Source organism: Carcharodon carcharias, chromosome 10 (assembly GCF_017639515.1).
Source record: "Carcharodon carcharias isolate sCarCar2 chromosome 10, sCarCar2.pri, whole genome shotgun sequence".
In the NCBI taxonomy this organism is placed as follows: Eukaryota; Metazoa; Chordata; class Chondrichthyes; order Lamniformes; family Lamnidae; genus Carcharodon; species Carcharodon carcharias.
The window spans coordinates 43,551,658-43,573,782 of NC_054476.1; the positions used below are offsets into that span (position 1 = coordinate 43,551,658).

The 22,125-nt window shown below is 43.7% G+C and overlaps 1 non-coding gene across 1 annotated transcript; it reads left to right on the forward strand.

The window, feature by feature from the left end:
- Nucleotides 1–5,829: 5,829 nt before the first annotated feature.
- Nucleotides 5,830–5,948, forward strand: LOC121283707. Its single transcript, XR_005944353.1, has one exon. It is a non-coding gene; the product is annotated as a 5S ribosomal RNA (ribosomal RNA).
- The last annotated feature ends 16,177 nt before the right edge of the window (nt 5,949–22,125 follow it).

The window sequence follows — 22,125 nt, forward strand, 5'->3', positions numbered from 1 at the left end:
GTCCCTCTGTGCTGCAACTTTCTGCAGTCTTTCTTCATTTAAATAATATTCAGCTCCTCTATTCTTCCCGCCAAAGTGCATAACCTCACATTTTCCTACATTATATTCCATCTGCCCAGTCTTTTCCCACTCACTTAACCTGTTTATATTCCTCTGTAGACTCTTTGTGTCATCCTCACCACTTGCTTTCCCACCTATTTTTGTCACCCGCAAACTTGGTTGTAGTACATTCACTTCCCTCATCTAAGTCATTAATATATATTGTAAATAATTGAGGCCCCAGTACTGATCCCTGTGGCACTCCACTAATTACAGGTTGCCATCCCAAAAATGCCCCGCTTATCCCAACTCTCTGTTTTCTATTAGTTAGCCAATCCTCTATCCATGTTAATATACTATCCCCAACACTATGGGCTCTTATCTTATTAAGTAGCCTTATGCGCGGTACCTTATCAAACACCTTTTGGAAATACAAATATATTACGTCTATTGGTTCCCCTTTATCTATCCTGCTTGTTACCTCCTCAGAATTCTAATAAATTTGTTAGGCATGATTTCCTTCATGAAGCCACGCTGACTCTGCTTGATTAGATTATGTATTTCTAAATGCTCTGCAATTACATCCTTTATAATAGACTCCAACATTTTCTCAATGGCAGATGTTAAGCTAACTGGCCTATAGTTACCTGTTTTTGTCTCCCTCCCTTTTTGAATAAGGGTATTACATTGGCAGTTCTCCAATCCTCAGGAACATTTCCAGAATTTAAGGGTTCTTGGAAGATTACTACCAGTGCATCCATTATCTCTGTAGTTACTTGCTTTAATAGCCTAGGGTGCAATCCATCAGATATAGGGGACCTACCGGCCTTAGCTCCATTAGTTACCCTAATACTTTTTCTCTAGTGATAGCTATTGTATTTATTTCCTCCCTGCTTTTTGCCCCTTGATTATTTAGTATTTTTGGAATGCCATTAGTATCTTCTACCATGAAGACTGATGCAAAGTATTTATTCAACTCCTCTGCCATTTCCTGGTTCCCCATTATTATTTCCCCAGCCTTGTTCTCTAAGGGGCCTATGTTCACTTTGGCCTCTCTCTTCCCTTTTATATATTTAAAGAAGATCTCACTGTCCGTTTTTACATTACTTGCTAGTTTACCCTCAAGGCTTATTGTCTCCCTTTATTTATTTTGGTCATCCTTTGTTGGCTTTTAAAACTTTCCCAATCCGCTGGCTTACCACTAATCTTTGCCACATTGTATGTTTTTTCTTTCAATTTGATACTGTTCTCAACTTCCTTGGTTAACCATGGTTGGTTTATCGCCTTCATTTAATCCTTTTTCCTCACTGGGTTATATCTTTGTTGAGAGTCATGAGCTATTTTCTTAAAAGTCTGCCATTGTTCATCAACCGTCTTTTCTGCTAAACTGCTTTCCCAGTCCACTCCAGTCAACTATGCCTTCATTCCTTTGTAATTACCCTTATTTAAGGTTAGCACAGTTGTTTCCACAAGTTTCTCATTCTCAAACTGAATGCTAAATTCTATCATATTATGGTCACTGTTTCCTTGGGGATCCTTTACTCTGAGCTAATTTATTAAACCTGCTTTATTACCAGATCCAAAATAACCTGATCCCTGGTTGTATTCCCAACATATTGTTCTAAGAAATTATCCCGAATACATTCTATGAGTTCTTGCTCGTCTTGCTTGTCTATACCTGCGAATTGAATTTTCCCAATCTACATGAAGATTAAAGTCACCCGTGATTAATGTACTGCCTTTTTTTACATGCCCTCATTATCTCCTGATTTATTCTCTGTCCTACAGTATAGCTACTGTCAGGGGGCCTATAGACTACTCCCACCAATGTCTTCTTCCCCTTGTTATTTCTTACCTCCACCCATAGGAATTCTATATCTTCCAATCCAAGATCCGTTCTTGCTATCATACATATTCCATCTCATACTAACAAAGCTACCCCAACACCTTCTCCTTCCCGCCTGTCCTTACATAAAGTCACATACACCTGAATGTTAAGTTCCCAGCTTTGATCTCCTTGTAACCATGTCTCCGTAACAGCCAAAAGATCATGCCCATTAACCTCTATTTGTGTTGTTAATTCATTTATTTTGGTCTGAATACAATGTGCATTTAAGTAAAGGTCCATTAGTTTTGCCTTTTTACCAATTTTCCCCCTTTGACCCTATTTGCTGCCTTTTTTTATATATGTTTGCCCTCTCTGTCCCTTCCTATCACACTCTGGGTATCATTACCTAAATAGCTGCCCTACTAGGCTGCCATATCCTTTCGCTTTGTAAGCCTGGATATCCCCTTTCCAGAATCTCCCCCCTTCTATTTAGTTTAAAGCCCTCTCTACAGCATTAGTTATTCAGTTTGCCAGGGCACTGGTTGTGGTATTGTTCAAGTGAAGCCCGTCCCCTCAGAACAGCTTCCTTCTACCCCAGTACTGAGATGCCAGTGCCCCATGAACTGAAACCCATTCCTCCCACACCAATCTCTGAGCCATGCATTTAACTCCTTGACTTTATTTACCCTATGCCAGTTTGCATGTGGCTCAGGTAGCAATCCCGAGATTATTACCTTGGAGGTTCTGCTTTTTAATTTAGCTTCTAACTGTTCAAATTCTTTCAGCAGAACCTCCTTTCTAGTCCTATCAATGTCATTGGTACCAACATGGATGATGACAACTGGATCCCTCCCCTCCCACTCCAATTTCCTCCCTAGCCCTGAGGAGATGTCCTTAACCTTGGCACCAGGCAGGCAACACAGCCTTCAGGACTCACGCTCACAGCTACAGAGAACAGTATCTATCCCCCTAATTATGCTATCTCCTACCAATAGTATGCTCCCATTCCCTCCCCCCACTTGAATGGCTCCCTGTACCATGGTGCCATGGTCAGTTTGCTCTTCCTCTCTGCAGTCCCCGCTCTCATCCACACAGCTCACAAGAACCTTGTAACTGTTGGACAGCTTCAGGGGTTGAGGCTCCTCAAACGCTACCCCCAGGTCCTCAAACCTGCTTACCTGCAGTCACATTTTCCTGTCCCTGATCACAGACCAAATTTGAATTACGTAATCTGAGATGTGTGACTGCCTCCTGGAACAAAATGTCCAGGTAGCTTTCCCCCTCCCTGATGTGGCCCAATGCATGCATCTCAGACTCCGGTTCCTTAACTTGAATCCGAAGTTCCTCGAGTTGCAAACACTTGGTACAGATGTGTTCACTCTGTATCACTTTGGCGTCCAGCAGCTCCCAGATGCTGCAGTAGCAACTCACTGTCCTGCCATCGCTATTGTATTTTATTCAATTAATTAATTAATTACTCTAGCAACCCCACTTTTTACACTTTATTATAATTATTTTTTTATACACACCAGTATCAATCTTATACTTAACAAGCTATCTTTAAGAAAAAGAGAAAAAAAGACTAGAATCCTAAACCCAAACTAAAGATATTACTTTGACTTTAAAGTGTAGAAATACTCACCAACCCCACTCACCAATCAGCCGCTTTCTGCCTTCTTTTCTCTCTCATGCTTTTTAATGGTCCCAAGCTCTTCTCCCACTCTCTCACTGTTAAAGGCTCGGCTCATGTTGCACTTGCTCCCTGTAAATGGCCCCGCTGCTTAACTCACATTCTCGCTAGAAATGGCCCTGCTGTTTCTCTCGCACTCTCTCACTGTAAATGACCCTGCTGTTTCTCTCACTCTCTCACTGTAAATGACCCTGCCGTTTCTCTCACACTCTCTTGCTGCAAATGACCCTGCTGTTTCTCTCACACTCTCTCACTGTAAATGACCCTGCTGTTTCTCTCAGACTCTCACTGTAAATGACCACACTGTTTCTCTCACACTTGCTCACTGTAAATGACCACACTGTTTCTCTCAAATTCTCTCACTGTAAATGACCACACTGTTTCTCTCACACTCTCTCACTGTAAATGACCACACTGTTTCTCTCACACTCTCTCGCTGTGCTAAACCACGTGTTTCTTTTTTTGATCCTGCAGGTGGAAAACATCAGGATCATGGAGCCTGGCGATTTAACGGTGTGCCTCATGGCTTACAGGGAGCAAAGAACAAGAAAACAGTGGAGGCACCTGGCTCGGTAAAGGGAGGAGCACCTTCCTCAAGATGAAGGGGCGTCAGGGCCTGCTGCACAAGCAGCTGAAGATCCAAAGCGAGCTGTCGTTCATAGGCACCTCGCTAGACCCAGGGTCTATAGATGGTGCCTGTCATTCCTGCAGATGTCTGAAAACCAGTGTCACCAAAGATTGCACATGTCTAGGGAACTGGTTGGTACGTATGCCACCTGCAGCAGGATTTGATGCCACAAGGACATGGAGGGCAACCACTGCCAGTGACCCTGAAAGTGACTGCCATGCTAAATGTTTATGCCAGTGGCTCCTTCCAGGGCTCCACAAGTGACAAGCGCGGCATCTCACAAGCCTCCACACACAAGTGTATCCAGAAATCATGGACGCTATCTTCATGAAGGCACAGAACTTTGTGCATTTTGCCCGGGATCAGGAAAGCCAGGAAGCAAGAATGCTGGGATCTGCGCAGATCTCAGGTTTCCCACAGGTACAGGGTGCCATCGACTGCATTCAGGTGGCACTTAGATCTCCATGGCAAAAGGCAGTCAACTACATCAACCGCAAAGGCTTGTACTCGCTGAATGTTCAGTTGGTGTGCTACCACCATGTGCCCATGATTCCCAGGAAGCATCCATGTCTCCTACATCCTTATTAGGTCTCAGATCCTTTACGTCTTCCAGGGTCCAGAGAGGCTGCAGTGTAGGCTCCTCAGGGACAAGGGCTACGCATGAAGGACATTGCAGCATCAAAGCTTGCTGCACACTCCACAGCCTGGCACTGCAAAGGGTGGAGACCTGGCTGAGGAGGAGATGGAGGAGCTGTACATATGATCTGATGAGGAGCACATCAAAGGGAACGACAGAGATGAGGTCCTCAAATGCAAGGATGCTGGCGATGAGGCCATCACATGGCTAGTTGAGGCAGGCACATTCGGGAGGCTCTCAGAGCCACAAGACTTGTGGAGGATGAAGACAAGCTGTAGTGAGGACAATCCTGATATCCTCACCTTGCATCTGTGAACATTTGACTCCTGTGTGGCTGATGGCAGCACACATACCCTCAGTGCTAGGCTTACGTCATGGAGATGCAGTGAAGGCCCTAATCGTAGCTAGATTCCAGGAGGATGATGACAACGTGCAGTGAGGATACACCATGGATCTTCACATTGCTTCTGTGAATGTCTGACTCCTGTCTGACCAAGGGCAGCTCGCTTGCATTCTGTGATCAGGGTCATATCATGGAAGCACAGTCTTGAAACTTTAAATGCACTTGATCCTTTGCCAGCCTTCAGCACCTGACCTGTTCAGGTGCACAGCGTAACCAATCACAGATGCTAAAGAGATGGGGGCCAATCCCACCTTAAAGGTGCTGAAAGCACACAGAGAGAATGGCAAAACTCTGCCCACAACATGCTGTCAGCAATGACAAGCACCATCGAGGTGCAGGCATCATTAATGTGTCCATTGAGTGTGAAGCCAGACCATCACTTTGGTCTGAAGGTTACACACTGCACAGGGAAGAGGCCCTGGACTGAGAAACCTGCCTTTATCTTGTGCAGGAGCCAAGGTTTCACATCTGAGTGACATGAACACTGCTCATCATAACAAGGAACCAAAGGCAGGGAGACATTCTTGGAATTATTTACAATAGTGAACATTATGTACAAGTGATTAACACCTGTGCCCAGGCTGTGCAACTACATCTTCTTAACGACAATGGCCATACTAGTCTGAAAACGCCCGATCTCGTCTGATCTCGGAAGCTAAGCAGACTTAGGCCTGGTTAGTACTTGGATGGGAGACTGCCTGGGAATACCAGGTGCAGTAGGCTTTAAGCTTGGCCTAAATAGCCAAGTGGTTATGGTACTGGGTTTGTAACCCCAAGATCAAGAGTTCAAATCTCACAATGGGAAACAATGTGACTTCATCTGAAACAGATGGGAACGGGTTTGTACTCGAAAGAGTTACATCTTCTTAACCTTTCTAATCCTCCCGCTACATCTTGGTGCTCCCCGGACATCCACAGTGGAGGTGGAGGCAGCCTGCTGAAAGCTACGCCCTGTCTATGATGACTTCTGGACGGCCAAGTCCTGGAGGGCCCCGGCCTGCTTTTGGGGCCCTGCTGTGTGGCAGTGGCCTCCTCCTCAGCCTGTGAAGCTGGAGCTGATGTGGTCATGGGAAGAGGGGATTTGGATGGGTCAGGCACTCACAGAGTCACCTGGATGGATGGCCCTGGGGTGTGCACCTGCTGATCCTCCTCCCTGCCCGAGGGACCCCAGCTGACTCCTTGAGGAGAAGGGAAAGCTGTAGTGAGATCAAGCTTCCCTGCACCCCTCTTGCATTGACACTGCTGGAGGTCAACTATGGCATCAGCAATGGAGTTCAGCCCATGCGGCAGCGCAAGACCGATGTCCTGGACCAAGCTCTGCATGGCGATCACTGTCCTACCAGTGTTGACCTTTATGCATTGGCATGCCAGCGCTTTCACCTCAGACTGAAGGCAAACAAACTCCTCCATCGTGCCTTGCAATCTGAGGAGTGTGGTGGTCATCCCTTCCTGATGTTCCCGATCTTGCCTTTGCAGCTCTAGCGACTAAGGTATGACTGAGTCCAGAGGATCCTCATTTGACTCAGACTCAGCAGATTTCTGGTCTCCAGGAATCTTCCAAGTGCCGAAAACCTGGGAAGTCCCTGCCTCTGCCTCTCTGCCTGCTGTAGATCAGACAGTGTGATGTGCTCACCAGATTGTGACCCCCGAGGCTACTCTAGAACTAGGTCCCACCGAGGTGTGTGCCTCTGCGCTGGTGGAGGGTGTGGGTGAGCGCTGTAACAGGATTTCAGTTAGGGTGTCATCAGATTCTTCTTCTGACATGTCTTCAGGGTTTGCAATCTGAGGAGTGTGGTGGTCATCCCTTCCTGATGTTCTCGATCTTGCCTTTGCAGTCGAGGACCTGGGTTATGGACACCCTCAGCTGCTTCCCAGGTGTGCGTGCAAAAGCAAAGCAAGGAGAGGTAATTTGTGCATGGCTGGGGGCTATGGAACAGGGGAACTGACTCAGAAGTGGATATTGGACTGCTGGATCCTCACCTGGGTGGGAACCATCGACCTGACCATCAGTACAGGAAAGGTCCAAATTGTCACTGGCCAGTTGGATGACTCTATTTTCAAAGTCTGTGAGGACCTTGATGTCAGGCATTCTTCCACTAGTCTGTAATCCCTCCCTTGTATTGTGTGCCAGCTTGTTCTGCATGAATACCGATGGAGAGAGTGTAAGCAGGACACATGCCAGGCCAGATGAGAAGGATGCCTGGCATCTGTGGGTGGTGAGTGCATTGATGGGATGAGGGGCGTGTGAGAGAGCAATGATGATGCCCCTTGAACTGGCAGCAATTGAGATCCCTGTGGATGTGCGATGGGTTTGTGAGTGTGTGAGTTGAGAGTGATGAGAAGAGTGACTTACCCTGTTGGAACCAAAGAGATCATTCATCCTCTTTCGTCACTGGGTGGCTGTCCTCTTTTGCAGGGCATTGGCGTCGACCACTGCTGCCACTACCTCCTATGCTGGATAGGTGACCTTGCTTGATGGTCTTTGCCCAGAGCGGGTGTAGAGGAATTCTTGGCGGCCTCCAAAATGTCCAGTAGGCGCCTGAGGGAGGTGTCGCTAAATTTGAGGGCAGCACGTTTCCTCCCTTTGGCAGCCATGACTTTGCAGCAGCTTCTGGTCCCTTCGAGAGATTACTAGATCTGTGAAGGCCAGGGCATCCTTTAAATATGGCACCCAGATTACTGAAGGCCTGAAGTGACAAGAGGGTGGGTGAACTAGAGGCCGCCCTGCCAGCGACCCAGTGTTTCCTAGAAATGCATTATTAATGAGGCGGCAGGCGCCAGGAATGGGATGATATGGCATGACAGGCCGCCATCGCAGCCGGCGGGTAAAACATCCTTTTTCCCGCCTTTCACCATACTTTGTGCAAATCTGGATGATTCCGCCCTTAAAAACATTCAGTCATAATCCCACAGATGGTAGCTTCACACCTTTGGCTCCTCAGCTAAGCACATGTAGCAAATGTCTCATACTGAGCAGGATTACTTTGAATCAATACAATCAGCAGTGGAGTAACAACTAACTGAATATATTACTGTCCCCGTTATGGCTAGCAATAGGAGACCCAGGGCTAGTAATAGTCAGAAATTTCTGAATAACATCATGTTGTTTTTATTTGATCGTTCATGGGATATGGGCATTGCTGGCCGGGCCAACATGTACTGCCCGTCCCTAGTTATAAAGGTAGACATTTTTAAATGTAGCCACTGCATGTAAACATGTTAGAGGGGAGAAATAGAATCTAGCCTTAGCATTTGATAAATAGTTGGAATGTTATTTACTAAGAAGGCAAATTTAGTTACTGAATTTAATTAAACTCACCGTGGAGAGTGTAAGTTAAGGCAAGCTGCAGTTATATTGGGAGATTTGTGTCAATGCTAAGCAGTTTTGTTTGTATGGCACAAAAATAGCAGCACATGATTCTGGCCCTGATTTGGTTCCGGAGAAAACTAAAACCAAGCAACATGAGATGGCACCATGAAGTATGGGTTAAAAAGTACTCAGGTGGTCTACTGCACCTCTTGAGGGCACTTTATCAACTTCCCACTCCATCTTTTTAATATTATAAGAAGGAAAACACTCCTAGTCACTCTCTGACATTAAAAAAAGCAATCAGATCAGAGTTTGTGCTCAACAGTGACTACAATTAATTGACAGTATAATAGTGCCATATAAGTACAAATTCTTTCGTTCGTGCTTGCTATAACTCTACATGCAGAGAGGTCTTTTCCGATGGAATGGTTTGGATATTAACCCTTCTATGACTACCAGTCAGGGTTCAGCCTAAAAATGCTGTGTAACTGCAAGTAAAGTGAATGGAAAAGCTGACTGTGTTGTGAAGTTGGCATTCCTAATGATGCATGGGTGTTTTTTTGCAAAATATTAACTTATGGCTGTTACTTATCTAACTGTGGATCAGCCTGGCTTTCAACTACCAGGAAATTACTGAAAGGGGAGCAGGACACATTTAAAATACTTACCCATTTCCATTCCTGCTTCTGGACCTCACAATTACTTAGGGATTAATTTTGAAGTTAAGAAAATTTCATCATCAGCCAAGGTAACCTCAGTATTAAAACTATGCCGTGTATCCTACTGCCTGCCTTCAGATGGTTTCATTCCATTGTAAAACACCCAAACCAGTGAAAAGTGAACAAGATTGTGTTGCTGGGAGGCAGATACTATATAACTGCTTTCTGATGCAAAGTTGCAGAATATTAGAAATCTTGCTGCCTCCAATAATCCAGGAATCAGCCACAACATTTTGGATCCTTCCCTTTAAACTGAACTATTTTGCGGTATCAGTGGAGAGACAGCCAAATGCTAGGCTGGATCGGCTTGGGGGGTGGCCCACGAAAGGCATACCTCTCTGGTGACTTCTTAAAAAGGGAACTCAGCTCTTTCAGCTGTTTTATTGGGACCACGTGCCAAACACATTGAAGAAAGCACACAGAACACAATGCAGCCTTTATTCAGTATACACTATTCCTTATTTTTAACAGATTTACATTAAAAAAAAGCCATGACTGAAAATAATACAAGGCTTGCTCAGCATCTGTTTGCACCTGAAAGGAAACTGGTGCATCTTAATAGAAATACTTTGTTGACTTTCCACCACCCTCCCCCCACCGCACAGCACTGGACACCACACCCTCCCCCACCCCCCCTCCAGCCCACGGCGCACCCCACCCCCCCCACCACCACTACCTTTCAATACTGCTTTGTTAATACCTCCAGTATATGCTGACAAAGATCACACTGAATTTTTAGGGGTTGACAACTTCCCTGGAATCTAAAAGAACAGGGTTTGTGAAGCAAAATACATCAGGCAGCAAAAGGTTTTACAAAGGGCCCTGTTCAAAGACAGTAAATTTGGGCTCACTCCAATGTAAGATGTTTGCAGAACTACACTGTAATATAGAATTTAAACTGAAGGCTCAGTAATATTTTTGGAGAATATGCCAAAATTGCAACACTTTGAAAAGGAATCTTATTTTCTAACTCTAAGGGACAAAACAGTTAGGTTGTTTTAAACTCTTATCAACTTTTTAGCTATTTCTGTGATGTTGTTATCACAATAAATGTGGTATGTCAGTACCAGTACTGCCTGCAGTAAGAGAGAAGTCTCCATTCATTAAAACTCTGGAAAACCCCACCTCCAATATTTGGTAAGGGATAACATTAGCATTAATACTGAGGTAATCAGGTGTAGCTTTAAATTATAAATAAATGCACAGCATGGAGAAAATGTATATAGGCACTGTTCATGTTGAAATAAAGACATATAATCGGTGATTTTAATTCTAGCTGCCAAGCAGAAGGTGGGAAGTTAAAATCCTTAAAGTTACTTACCCACGATGCTACCAGGAGCTATTGTCTTCAACAGAGAGCCAGGACAATTGGCCAAAGTTGGCAGCTGGGGCCTTTTTCAGCGTATCAGGCCCTGGTGATGTAATTCAGACCTCATTGCAATATTCACAAGGAGGCCTGGTTGGGAAGCAATAATCAGTTTCCAACCAGTGCAGAACTGGATCAGTGCCAGAGGAATCCCTTAAAGGTAAGTGATTGCATTTTTCCTTCATTTCCTTGTGGGTCCAGGAGGAGTAAGAGTTCCTGCAAATAAATCAGAAGCCTGAATTCATCGAAGATGACAATATCCTCATATCTTCTCACATCTCATTTCCTCCTCATCCCACAGCCTATTCTGATTTACAAGCTCCAGATGCTGTAAGCACATACCTCCTACATTCCTCCCCTCCCACATACATGAACTACTTTTGTGCCTTTCAGGTAGCCAAGGTGGGCAAAATGGCCAGGTCATGGAAGAAGGCCAAGAAGACACTGCGATAATGAAAATACACCATCCCTTGACTTCACACTCACACTACAGCTAGGGCAGGGGGACAAGGATTGTGTAAATGCCAGTTCAACGGAGGTAGAGGCCACACACGAGTTCTGCTGCAGAGGATTTAGGAGATGGATAGAGACCGGTTACAGAAGACGGCTGAGATGTATACACAAAAAAAGCTTGGTGTATTGGGAAGCCTGGCTGAATAGAGGTGCCTGGTACCAACTTGGCAGAGGGCTTTGCACAGAGTGTGGATCCCATCCTTCGCAGCATGGGAGTGGCAGACAACTTCATCAACATACTTATGGAGCCAGCCATTATACAGCTTCTGCTGGCTGATATCACAGCTTCCATATTATAGCACCAGCAACTTCCACCAAAAGAAATTGGGATAAGACTGGATGGCTACATGTTGGCCTCTTCCATGCTGTAAATTTCAATCATTCTTTGATTCTGGCTCTGGGCATGACCATGTGTGAAAGTTTGGTGAGTTTGTGCTTCCAACAAGCCCACTGATTGCCTTGTAGCTCTCTCCTATGGATCCATTATGTCATATGTATTCTCTGTCAATGTAAATATTTAAATATCAATAGTGAAGGAGGCCTTCATTTAGCTCTAACAGAGGCTTAATGTTCAGCATTTACAATTCAAGCTGACAAACTAAACTGAGCAGTTACAACAATGAGGGTCTTTACATTATCATTTACAGATGAAACTGATTGTCTCTACATTGATGCCAGATTAAAGATTGAAATTAGGATATGTGACAGTTCTCATGGAGTCGGATTGAAATGCTTCTAAACTGAGTTGCTGGACACTCAACATGATCTCAGAAAAAGTGGAATGAAAGGTTGAAGTACCAATTAGTTGCCTTGTGACATGATGAGCAAATGCACCATCTAACGCCACATTGACCATAGAAATCAGGAAGGTCCCATGTCTGTTGTGAGTTGGTGACTTTAAAGTTATCACCACCTTTTGCCTTGCACCATTATCCCTTTTGTCATTTTATCATTCATACAAACACACAAACAAGGTGCAGGAGGAGGCCATTCAGCCCCTCGAGCCTGCTCCGCCATTTAATAAGATCATGGCTGATCTGATAGTAACCTGAAATATGCATCCCACCTAGCCCTGATAACCTATCACCCACTTGCTTACCAAGAATCTATCCATCTCTGCCTTAAAAATATTCAAAGACTCTACTTCCACCACCTTTTGAAGAAAAGTTCAAAGGCCCACGAATCTCTGAAAGAAAAATTTCACCTCATCTCTGTTGTAAATGGGTGACCCCATATTATTAAACAGTGACCCTTAGTTCTAGATTCTTCCTCAAGTGGAAACATCGTCTCCACATCCACCCTGTCAAGACCCCTCAGGATCTTAAATGTTTCAATCATGTCACCTCTTACTCTTCTAAACTCCAGTGGATACAAGCCTAACCTGTCCAACCTTTCGTCGTAAGGCATCCCACCCATTCCAGGAATTAGTCTGCTAAATCATCTCTGAACTGCTTCCAATGCATTTACATCTTTCCTTAAATAAGGTGACAAATACTGTACACAATACTCCATATGTGGTCTTACTGGTGCCCTGTACAATTGAAGCATAATCTCCCTACTTTTGTATTCAATTCCCCTCACAATAAATTATGGCATTTTATTACCTTTCCTACTTACTTGCTGTACCTGCATACTAGCTTTTTGTGAATCATGCAGCAGGACCCCCAGATCCCTCTGCACCTCAGAGCTCTGCAATCTCTCACCATTTAGATAATATGCTTCTCTTTTATTCTTCCTGCCAAAATGGACAATTTAACATTTTCCCACATTATACTCCATTTGCCAGGTCTTTGCTCACTCACTTAACCTATTTATATGTTTTTGTAGCCTCCTTATGCCCTCTTCACAACTTCCTTTCCTACATATCTTTGAGCCATAGGCAAATTTGACAACTATCTCATCCATCCCTTCATCAAGTCATTTATATAAACTAAACAGCTGAGGTCCTTGTGGCACACCACTTGCTACATCTTGCCAATCTGAAAAAAACCATTTATGCCTATTCTCTGCTTCCTGTTAGCCAGCCAAACTTCCCATCTTCTCTTTTGTTCTTTTTTCCACCACCCCCTGCCTTTGTACTTGCTTCAAACCTACAACATCTCTAATTTTTTGCCAGTTTTGTTGAAAGGATATTGGCCTGAAACATTGTGGGTAATTATAAGCCCTCAAAAAGAGATGGATTTGGGGTTTTCGGTTCAGGTAGAGGGTTTGAAACCTAAAAATCTGAAACTGGAGCCCAATTCCCCAGGAACCCACTTTCAGTTTTATCAGAATCAGAATGAGGGACAGGTGACTACTTCACTCTCAGGAGTCAGGTTGATCATTGAAATATTAAAATGAGGGCATGGGTTTTCATTTTAACAGTGAGTCTATTTTTAAGTCATGTCATCCAGATTTTCCTGGCCTCAGGAAACCCATTTGTTGTAAGGAGGCAATGAGAGCTGAATCTATTAGGTAGGTGCCTTGACAGCTTTGATAGGAATCAGGAGAAGTAGGAGCATTTTCTCCAAGTCCAACAAACTACCCAGTAAACACCCGCTGCAAAATGTCCACTTCTCCTCAATATCCAAGATTGGACTCCCCAGACCACAACCCATCCCTCTCCCTGACCACTATCTGCGTACTCTCCCCCACACCCCACCCCTCTACACCACTGCAATGTTACATCCTGGACCACCATCTGCCTTCTCCCTGCCTCACCCCCTCCCCCACCCCACAACCATTATATGTCCCCTCCCCCCCCCAACCCCTGCGATGTTATACCCTGGACCACTATCTGCCAGAAAATGCTGGAAAAACTCAGCAGGTCTGGCAGCATTTGTGGAGAGAGAAAAACAGAGTTAACACTTCAAGTCCAATATGAGTTCTTAGAGCCATATTGGATTTGAAACATTATCTCTGGCTGGGATCCTCCATGGCAGGGTCAGAAAATCCCAGCCAGAGATAATGTTTCAAATCCAATATGGCTCTAAGAAGTCATATTGGGCTCGAAACGTTAGCTCTGTTTCTTTCTTCAGAGGTGCTGCCTGTCCTGCTGAGTATTTCCAATATTTTCTGTTCCAGCCTCTGCAGCATTTTGCTTTTGTTATGGTTAAGCTCGTTACAATTACCTCAGGCCTGAAGGAAATAAAAAGCAGTTATTGATTAGTTTATGGCCATTCACAGCCCCATATGGTTGTGAACAATAGCTTTGGGTCAAACTTGGCTTCATTCACGCTCATTGTAAAATAGCCATGGTATGATGTGCTATGTCAGGTGCTTAACTCATTGTTTGCTGATGCTTCATCCCGAGCTCTTTTCCTGGGTAGTTCTTGTCAGTGGCAGTCTGCCATTGCCTTCTGCTCTAAGGGGCAGGTTGAGGAGGCAGGTCCCAAGTGTACCTCAGCCAGAATGGAAAACAAACCTGTGCTGTTGATGTTATTCTGAACCACATGCAAGCCACCTGGCCAACGGAGTTAACTGGCCCCCAAAATAGCCATCAGACTTTAAAAAAAGAACAATTGGACACAACATAAGAACACACGAACATATGTAATAAAAGCAGGAGTATGCTTGCTCCGCTGTTTGATTTTTTTATACGTTCACGAGATATGGGTGTTATGGCTAAGCCAGCATTTATTGCACATCCCTAATTGCCCTTGAGAAGGTAAAGGTGAGCCGCCTTCTTGAATGGCTGTAGTCCATGTGGTGCAGATACACCCACAATGCTGTTAGGAAGGGAGTTCCAGGATTTTGACCATTTTACAGTAAAGGAATGACAATATAGTTTCAAGTCAGGATGGTATGTGACTTGGAGGGTACCTTGCAGGCAGTGGTGTTCCCATGCATCTGCTGCCCGTGTCTTTCTAGGTGGTAAATGTCACAGGTTTGGAAGGTGCTATCAAAGGAGCCTTGGTGAGTTGCTTCATGATCATAAACAGAATTACCTGGAAAAACTCAGCAGGTCTGGCAGCATCGGCGGAGAAGAAAAGAGTTGACGTTTCGAGTCCTCATGACCAAGGGTCATGAGGACTCGAAACGTCAACTCTTTTCTTCTCCGCCGATGCTGCCAGACCTGCTGAGTTTTTCCAGGTAATTCTGTTTTTGTTTTGGATTTCCAGCATCCGCAGTTTTTTTGTTTTTATATTTTTGCTTCATGATCATGGTTGATCTGACCATGCATCCAACTCTACTTTCCTGCCTGACCCATATAACCCTTGACTCCCTTGTAGATCAAAAATCTGTCTAACTCAGTCTTGAATAAATTCAATGACCCAGCCTCCATTGCTTTCTGGGGCAGATAATTGCAAGGATTTATGACCCTTTGAGGGAACAAATTCCTCCTTATCTCTGTCTTAAATGGGACACCCTTATTCTTTAACTGTGCCTCTGTGTTCTGGTTCTCCCACAAGAGGAAATATGCTGTCAGCCTCTAACATGTCAAGCCTCCTCAGAATCTTATATGTTTCAATAAGATCATCTCTCATTCTTATAAACTTCAAAGAGTATAGGCCCAATCTGCTCTAGTTTTCCTCATAAGGTAACCACTTCATCCCAGGAATGAGTCGAGTAAACATTTTCTGAAATGACTCCAGTGCAAGTATATCCCTCCTTAAATAAGGAGACCAAAACTGTACACAGTACTCAGTGTGATCTAACCAAAGCACTGTACAATTGCAGAAAGACTTCACTGCTTATATACTCTATCCCCTTGCAATAAAGGCCAACTTCCCATTTGCCTTTCAAATTATTCGCTGTACCTGCATGCTAACTTTTTGTCAATCATGCACAAAGACACCCAAATCCCTCTATATTGCAGCATTCTGCAGTCTCTCTCCATTTAAATAATTTGCTTTTCTATTTTTCCTAATCAAGTGGGCAACTCACATTTTCTCACATTATACTCCCTCTGCCAAATGTTAACTGAGTCATTTAAACTATCTATATCTGTCTGCAGATTCTTTGGGCCAGATTTTCAAAAATAATTGGCTGCTATGTGGGGTGGCTCGTGGTTCTGCCTCCATTCGCACTCTTGACTACTTTCATGAGGGCAAGGGAGGGATCAGACCCCAGAACCCACCTGCTCCTATAAAGGATGTGACAGGATTGTGGATTAATTGAGACCCTGCCCCAGGTCAAGTTTTTTCTTCATTTTCATGGAGGCAGCCAGACTCTTGAAACTGTTGGATTTCACGCAAGCTGCATGGAGGAATTAATCATGGGTCTGAGGTGGGAAGAGTTTAAAAGGTAAGTAAAATGGTTTTGCCTCCTTTACAGTTAATCATGAAATGCTGTATCATGAGTTATCTGTGTTCAGTAAGGTGAGTTGTGACAGTGCCGTGATTGGAACTACCCCTTAAACAATGTGTTTGCCAGATTGTGACTTCTGCCAACTGGCAAGCTGTCAAGTAAAAGATCAATGTTGTAAATATGGAAAAGCCCCCAGATGAGTAAAAAAAAGTTAATCTAATGATAAAAAGATAGAGTACATTTCATACTATTGAAGGGGTAACCTAGTATGATAACCAATTGTAAATCCCTGAGGATACTGAGGATACCCTCCATCATGTTGTGTAATATGACGACTAAATTGGATAGATTTTGAACAGATCTAGTAAATCAAAACTGGGCATTCATAAGGTGCTGTGAGCCATCAGCAGCAACAGAATTGCATTCAACTACAATCTGTAACCTCATGGCCTGGCATATCCCTCTCTCTACCATTACCATCAAGCTGGTGGATCAACCCTGGTTCAATGAAGAGTGCAGGAGGCCATTCCAGGGCCAGCACCAGGCATACCTAAAAATTAGGTGTCAACCTGGTGAAACTACAACACAGGACTAGTTGCATGTCAAACAGCAGAAGCAGCATGCAATAGATAGGGCTAAGCAATTCCACAGCCAACAGATCAGATCTACGCTCTGAGGTCCTGCAATATCCAGTCATGAATGGTGGTGGACAATTGAACAACTAAATGGAGGAGGAGGAGGCTCCAGAATTATCCCCATCCTCAATGATGGGGGAATCCAGCACATCAGTACAAAAGCTGAAGCTTTTGAAACTATCCTGAGCCAGCAGTGCTGAGTGGATGATCCATCTCGGCCTCTTCCTGAGGTCCCCAGCATCACAGATGCCAGTCTTCAGTCAATTCAATTCACTCCATGTGATATCAAGAAATGCCCCATCAGTATATTCTCGATTGTCAGTAAAGTGATGGAAGGGGTCATTGACAAGGTATCAACCACCACCTACTCAGCAAAAACCTGCTCACTCATGCTCAGTTTTAGGTTCCACCAGGGCCATCCAGCTCCTGACATCACTACAGTCTTGGTCCAAACCTAGACAAAAGAGCTGAGCTCAAGAGATGAGTTGAGAGTCAAGGCGGCACTTGACCAAGTGTGGCATCAAGGACCCCTAGCAAAACTAAAGTCAATGGGAATCAGGGGGATAACCCTCCACTGGCTGGAGTTATATCTGGCCCAAAGGATGATGGTTGTGGTTGTTGGAGGTCAATCATCTCAATCCCAAGACATTGCTGCAGGAGTTCCTCAGGGTAGTGTCCTTGGACAACTATCTTCAGATGCTACATCAATCACCTTCTTTTCATCATAAAGTCAAAATTAGAGATATTCGTTGATGATTTCACAATGTTCAGCACCATCAATGACTCCTCAGATACTGAAGCAGTCCATATTCAAAAGTAGCAAGACCTGGACAATATCCAGGCTTGGGCTGATAAGCAGCAATGAACATTTGTGCCACACAAATGCCTTGCAATGACCAGCTCCAACAAGAGAGAATCCAATCATCTCCCTATGACATTCAATGGCATTGCCATCGTTGAATCCCCCACAATCAACATCCTGGAGTTACTATTGACCAGAAATTGAACTTTCCATGACATGGCAGATGGTGTTTGCCAGGCAGACCAAATCCACAAGGGAAAGCTGGCCAGGCTATCACAATGGTTTTGCAATTTGTGTTTATTACGAAAAAATTTTGCACTGAAGTCAGAAGTAATGATCCCACTAACACCTTTAAAGATTTTAAAAATTAAATTAAAACATTTATTAACAAAAAATGATTTCAAGCACCTACATAAATTACAGTTACTTAATACTACAACAAATCCCAAAATTTCTAATTAACCTGACCCCCAATTACATATCCCCTTTCAGGCAACAGTCCAAAATAGATTTCAAACTTAAATAGCAAGCCAGCAAATTTGCGACAGCACCCACTCGACAGCAGAATTCCAAATGTTTTCTTCCATCTTTGGTTATTGGACACCGCAGACTTCTGCTGAAGTAGCTGGAGGCTTCCCCAAGGTTGGCTTACATAGTCCTCTTAGATCTTACATGGTCTCCCAGCATAGCCTTTCATTCTCTTTATATATGCTTCTCTCCCTTTAAGCTGTAAATTCCATTGCTCCATATGTCTTTGGAAATTTATTTTTCCCATAATATAAAAACCTTGCATGTTGCCAATATGGTCTGTTCCTTGTAGATATCTTATCATCTCTTTGAAACCTAAACAACCCCTTCACTCATCTAAAATTGTAAATTTCCTTCAGACCCTACTTGCTAAGCCCTCATCCATGTTTATTCATTAGCATTTCAAATGCCATTTACCCCTAACTACTTTTGATAATGTCAAGCTTGCAGTCTATCTGACTCTAATTCAATTAAATCATACAGGCAGACCCACCCACACTCACACCCATAAACCTTCTTTACAATAAACTACAATAATATGAAAAAAATCTTAGTTTCATGACAAACTGGGCCAGCCATTTAAATACTGTGGCTACAGGAGTAGGTCATTCTGGGAATTCTGTGGAGAGTTCCTCACCTCCTGACTCCCCAAGGGCAGTCCACCATCTACAAGGCACAAGTCAGGAGTGTGATGGTGTACTCTCCACTTGCCTGTATGAGTTGTTATGATTCCAGCTGAAGTTACCACTGGACAAGCCTGATCCCGGGGTGAAACCCAGCTTGATAGGTCCTAAATTTTATTTGTGGAGAGGGGCTACTGAACAAAGTCACAGGAGTCAGCTGATGAACATTTAACAAAAGCATAAAACATTTATTAAACAACAAAAGATGAACTATATTACAATACTCCTTCACCCACAACTATACCTTTACAGATATATCCAGCTTTGTAAGGATAACACAAGTTACAAAAGCTATCTTATACTCTAATGTTCACAGTAAGTACATAGCCCATGTAAGCACACACACCACATTCTGAAACTAAGTGACAGTTGCCACCTCAACCAGATGTTATGGATCTCTCATCAACTCCCCCTCACACTGTGAGCCAACCAGTCTTACTGAACTCCATCTTTCACACAAGGGTTTCCAATCTGCACTCTCCAAGAACTCACTTTGGAATCTTCTCCCAAACCGATAGTTCTCTTAGATGCCCTCTGCAATCGTTCACCTCCATGGTTTTGAACTCTCCTTCCAATGTTCCTCTCCCCTCGGTCACCACATGCATTCAAGCTTTCCTCCATGCACTCTCTCTCATTGATTCAGCTGTCAACAGTATACCACTCCTTCTCATGCCCATACCAAAGAGTTACAGACCTTCAGTTGCCTGTTTGGACCTTTTGACTTCTCACAAGCCTTTTAGCGCTTTGACTCTGCTTCCTGCAGATTGGAGACTTAAGCTTGCAGTTTGGAGCCTTTTTCTGCTGCTCACTCTTAACTTTACTTAACAGGACCTTTTCTAAGTTCCTGTCCTTCCTTTGACTAGAAGGTCTACTTGGGATTTTCTCCTGTTTCACTCCCCTGGATTCTGGGACTTTGCATTTAGCTTGGGACTTGCTCCCTGTTGCCTTTGCTCCAGTCTCTCCTGGTAACTTTCAGCCAACTTTAGCTTACACCTGGCTAATTCAGCCTTCTAGGCTGCTTCTGTTAGCAGCTATCTGCAAAACCAATTGAATGCATACAGCTTCCAAAGCAAATTGTTGTTTCCTCTGTGTGTTTGTCTGTGGCAGGGACTTGCCTCTCTCGACCCCTGTTACTAGGCAACAGCCCAGTTTTTCTACTTTTGTGTTTACTTAACTTCTCTTACAGTCATAAACTCTCATTGGAAATGCAGGCACATTTTAAAGTGAAACGAAACTCAACTTGACCTTTTCTTAACACACAGGTACAGAAATACAAATCAAATGTCATGAAGAGATATTAGTGTCTATAATGTTACTGGAAATTATTTTCTTAAAATTGGGTTCTAGTGGGGTCTGTGCATATGTGTGTGCATGTCTTAATTGGATTAAAGCCAGCTGGTCTAGAGGCTTTGATGTATAGAAAGAAGTAGGTTTGAAATGTTAATTAGATGAGCATGGGGAAGTTTAGAAACATAGGTGTCAAGGGAGCAATTTGCATTTTTAAACAAACCATTCAAAAGAATGGGTGAAATTTTGCACCTAGCTAGAAGAAGCCAAACAATGTGTTTATTTTTTTTCAGCTTACTAATAAAATTGGTGGAATGGGAGGATGATATTGTTAGAAGAGGTGAAATTAAAAGCCTAGTGATAGAATGGAAAATTTACATTCAAAGAGAAAGATTTGTATAAAGGAAAAAGGAGATTGTGGGTAAGAAGAGGCATTTTAAGATTCAACAAGTGTGAGAAAAGCTGCTGTCTGCAAGGACCCAAAGCTGAAAGAAACTCATTTTGAATGCGACTGTCCAGGTTGTGCTTTGCTATATGTCTCTTTAAACCTATGAGATTTACTGTCGCCTTAACGGGGTTATAACTGAGAGTCAGATTAATTAGGAGCTTTTTGTTGTTACTATAGTAGTAATTATGTAGACATATGCATATGTTTACAATCTTTATTGTATTAATAAATGCTTCATTTAGTTTTATAAAAACCCTCGTGAGACTCAGTGGCCTTATTACTACTGAATTTAAAGCCTGTATCTCTAAACATACAAATTGCAAAAATGGGTTATAACAGTTCTTCAAGTTTCCCTCAGGGATTTGAACAACTCAGCCTTTACCATCGGCTGCATCATAATACAAACTTAAACATTAAGGCTAAAACTCAATCCTAACACCCATAAATACCAAAATAACTTACTTAAACTATTTCTATTTCCTAACAGAATGCAGCTCCAACAACAATCAAGAAGCTTGACACCATCCAGGACAAAACAGACCACTTGGTTGGCACCCTATCCAACACCTTCAACATCCACTCCTACCTTTGACAGCACCATCCAAACCCAGGACCTCTACCATCTAGATGGACAAGGTCAGCAGATCATGGGAACACTATCACCTGCAAGTTCCCTTCCAAGCCACGCACCATCTTGACTCAGAACTACATCACTGTTCTTTCACTGTTGCTGGGTCAAAATCCTCGAACTCCCTCCCTAACAGCATTTGAGTACACCTACACCATGTGATTTGCTGCAGTTCAAGGATGTGGCTCATCACCATCTTTTCAAGGGTAATTAGGGATATAAAGGCAATAGATGCTAGACCACACCCCATGAAAGAATTAAAAAAATGTTTAATATTTTCCCATTGTATTTAGTTTAGACATTTGTTGAAATAGCAGTTGTGAAGTCTATTTGCTTACTCTGGGAGTTTTATGGGCTTTTGGCTGCAATCTAACTGCCTAATCTTTATACAAGTGCTTGAGGAGGGTGAGGGGGTGAGGATGAGGCTGGTGAGGGGGTGAGGATGAGGATGGTGAGGGGCTGAGGGTTTAAATGGTCAGAAGACCAAGTGAGTTGCTGATTGCCTCAGAAGTACCAGGCTAAGGCTTTTTGGGAATGGAGGCAGGCATTTTAGCCTGTCAACTCTGGACACAGCTTATCCATTTCCACTTTGGCAGCAGTCCCAGTGGCCACTTAGGGCCTTGACCCCCCCCCACCCCCCGAAATATACCATCTGCTGGCAGTCTCAAGAAGGAGGCCACAGAAGCTGCAGGGTTGGCTCCTCGGGGACAAGGGCTAGCCGCAGAGGATGTGGCTGATGACACTTGTGCGGC